A 4008-nucleotide genomic window follows, 5' to 3' on the forward strand; every position below is an offset into this window, starting at 1 on the left:
TAGTATCCCTGCATAGGACTTGGAAAATGAACAGCAGACCCCAATCTTATCTAAAGGAATATTGACAACTGATTGCTGCTAGATGAGGAACAAAGATCTAAAACAAAGATCTCTATAGGCTGACTAGATTCACCAGACGGACAAGTAGTGGGGAACGCCTGGGGTGCCGACAACACAGCAGACAGTAGCAGGGATATCAGAGTAGAAGGGCTTTAGTGGGGGGAGAGAGGCTATCGGAGGGTGCCATCTGGGAAGTGGGTGTATAGTTGAATAAGATGCTTTGGGATGTTCTGTGTTATATACACACACTAAAAAAAATAAACAAATTTTAAAAAAATGTATTATATTTGAGGAAGAAGCATAGAAATTTATGTCATGTTAATTAGTAGAGGTGATAAACATTACCATTGGAATCTACCCAATGACTTTATAGATATATACACAGGCGCCAAGGATCCAAGTGCAATGGATTATGACTAGTAATAATCAGATACATACAGATTAGAGATGCATGTGCCAACATCTCAGTGTTAGTAGCAAAAACAATGAGTCTTTCTGCAAGGAACAATATATTCTAAAATGAAATGGAGTTCAAAACTCATTCAATTTTATGTCTTACAGGGCTTATACTGAGTTCAATATTGTATAACTATATGAATATTAATTCAACCGTGAACTTAGAAACTTGCACCCACTTATGAAAGAGAAGTACGCTTGCTCTGGAGTGTGTTACTGAATATGTTAAAGCTGTAGTGAAATGCTTATTCTAATTATGTAGTTATTAAAAAGTAAAAAAATGATTAAAAAATCACTGCTTTCTAGCACCTCCAAAGCGGTTAAAAATCTAAAAAATTCTGAAAAAGATTAATTCTTTATCTTACATATATTATTTTTCTTAGTTACTTTTTTTTGCATGTATCTTATATGCATGTTATGGAATAAACTTTATAATTGTTCTCAGAATATCACAAAACACTATGCCTGCCCTTTCTGTTCCACTTGAGTGTGGATTGGTACAAGGCATTGACAGAGGTGATGTCAGCTGGCATCTGAGATGTCAGTCACATTATCATCTACAAGCAGGTCCCTCAGGTCCAAATCATGACAAAATCAGAATATGGATGATTAGGGTGGGTAGAAGATAGGCCAGCAGTGACAGAGCGATAATTTTTGTTCAGGCCGTCTAGGATTGCCATGTCCTCTGGAGGCAACTGGAATTCAAAAACCTTTAATCTCAGCACTTGGGAGACAGAGGCAGGTGGATCTCTGTAAGATCCGGGACATTGTGTTCTGCATAGGGAGTTCCAGGACAGCTGGGGTATAGGAAGAGTCCGTCTCAAAAAAAAAAAAAAAAAAAAAAAAATATTCATCTTTATTTCACATAGCACTAAAAATTGGTCATTGATACTATACTTGGTCTTTTTTTCTTAGTTACTTTTATTGGCATTTTTCTTTTTAAAAATATCGGATTTATTATTTTTATTTTATGTGTATGAATATACTGCCTGCATGTGCGTAAGTGCACCCATGTCATGCAGTGTCCATGAAGTCACAATAAGGAATTGGATCCCCCTGGAACTGGAGTTATAGATGGTTGTTAGCTGCCATGTGGGTGCTGGGAATCAAACCCGGGTCCTCTATAAGAGCAGTTGGTCCTCTTAACCCCTGAGCCACCTCTCCAGCGCTGCCATTTTTCTTATAGCTAGTCTTCCACCCACATTTCCCAGCAACCCCTCAAAGTGACTTTCCACTTCTTGCCATAAAAAATCATGTGCCAAAGCATTCAGAACGTTAACAGAGACGGCAGTAAACTCGTGACTTCAATGGTCTTCGTATAATAATCAGAGGTTTCAACTCTAAGTATTTTCTCTGTTTAAGAAAGCACCACCTTCTGGTTAAACGTGGCATTGCAGTTCAGTTCTAGTTACTGCCCAACACCAAAAGACACAAAAGAGCACTTAGTGAAGAAAGGTTTTATAGCAAAAGGGGGCTGGAGAGATTGCTCAGTGGTTAAGGGCATGTTCTAATTTGCTTCTTGTTGCTGTCATAAAACACTGACGAAAATAAACTTAAGAAAGGCTTTATTCCACTTTATAGGTTACAGCCCATCGTTGAGGGAAACCAATGCCGGAACTCAGGGTAGGAACCTGGAGTAGGAACTGAAACAGAGACCACGGAGGAAGGCTGCTTACTGGCCGGCTCCCTGGTTCGTGCTCAGCTAGCTTTTTTCATAGAATCCAGGCCCACCTGCCGAGGGCTGGCACTGCTCACAGTGGGTTGGGCCGGCCAAGATAGTTAGCAATCAGGAAGACGCTCCACAGGCTGTCTGTTGGAGGAAATTCCTTAACTGAGATTCCCTCTTCTCAAGTGTGTCAAGTTGAGAACCAAGATCAGTCATCACAAAAGGTTACTGCTCTTACAGAGGGCCTGGGTTTAGTTCCCAGCACTCACACCACCTTAACTGCAGTTACCCAGGATCTGACAACCCTCCAACCTATACAGGGACATAAGCTCTCTCTCTCTCTCTCTCTCTCTCTCTCTCTCTCTCTCTCACAGCACTCACACCACCTTAACTGCAGTTATCACATTAAAAATAACCTTTAAAAAACCCACAAAATAGTTTCCAAGTTCATATTGTATCATGTGCCATGAATTAAGCCCCATTTTAAATCTTCATCTTAAGTGGTGAGGATGGAAGCACCGAGGTGCTGCCTGCTTGTCGGGATCACCTTTATCTTCACTAGAAGTTGCATTCAAACATCCACTTTATTTCTTCTACCTATACCATGTCTACAAATAAAGACATTTTGTGCTCTCATCAAACCTCTTTTAAAAATATTTTATTGACTATTCTTATTTTTTATGTGTCTGAATGTATTGCCTGTGTGTATGTAAGTGCACTCCTGTCAGTGCAACACCCACAGAGGTCAGAAGAGGGTGTCAGGTTCTGTCAGAATCTGAAACTGGAGTTACAGATGGTTTTAACCACCATGTGGTGCTGGGAATCAAACTGGGTCCTCCGTAAGAGCAGCCAGTGTGCTTTACCCCTGAACCATCTCTCCAGCCACTCAAAATTCTTTCTCATTAAAAAGTTCTATATCATTGAAATTTAGAAACCCCTCATTCTCATTTTTTTTTGCTCCTTCGAGACTGTCTTTGATATTATAATGGGTGCCAAATGGGGAAATACTGTATATTTTGATGAAATTGATCTATGGTAAATTTTTCGGGAATAAATTTGTTGTATAATGTGGGTATTATTTATGATTCACAAAATGAACCTATTTCTCAGACTATCAGCTGTTGTTTTAGAAAGCTAAGTGTTAGCAATTATAGCAGGCTTTCTAGATTTATACACAATTTTGACGGAAGCCCCAGACTCCATCAGTGAAAAACTCTTCATTCTCTCTCTGTCAATATCTGCCTCAATGTTAACATCCTGTGAGATTTTGTTCTGCAACTTGGGAAAAAGATACATTTATTATGGAAGGAAGGAAATTTGGAAGGAAGAGGGGGGGAAAAAGTGGGCAGACATTTTATGTTCCTGGCTCATGTTCTAGTTTCTATGAATAGAGAGAAATGAAGATAAGAAGTTATGGAATCATGTTACCAAAGAGGCAAAATTTGACCCTAGACACTGATAGAACATTCCAGGGGAGACTTTGGGATTCTCCTGGTGTGAGAGAGCTACATGATGACCAGAGCAATGGAAGGAAGCTCCTCTCTTCCAGCCTGTAAGGAACCCAACATTGTTTTGAAGTCCTGATGGGAACGTTGGGCTCCCACAGTGGCAGCACTTTGGAGTTCTGTGTGGCCTCTGCAGTCTCCTGATGGGCACTGGTGGTGTGAGGCCTCTTCTACCCAAGTGACTGCATGTGCTGTTGTGGACAAGGACAAATGATAGTCTGAGCTGGAGACGGAGCACGGGTGTACCCAAGAGTGCCTCTTTAGAACTTGTCAGAAATGACAGAAAGGGTCTAAAAATTAGGTGAGGGTATAGAAATCAGA

This window comes from Nannospalax galili, unplaced genomic scaffold (assembly GCF_000622305.1).
Source record: "Nannospalax galili isolate Female #2095 unplaced genomic scaffold, S.galili_v1.0 scaffold162, whole genome shotgun sequence".
NCBI lineage: Eukaryota > Metazoa > Chordata > Mammalia > Rodentia > Spalacidae > Nannospalax > Nannospalax galili.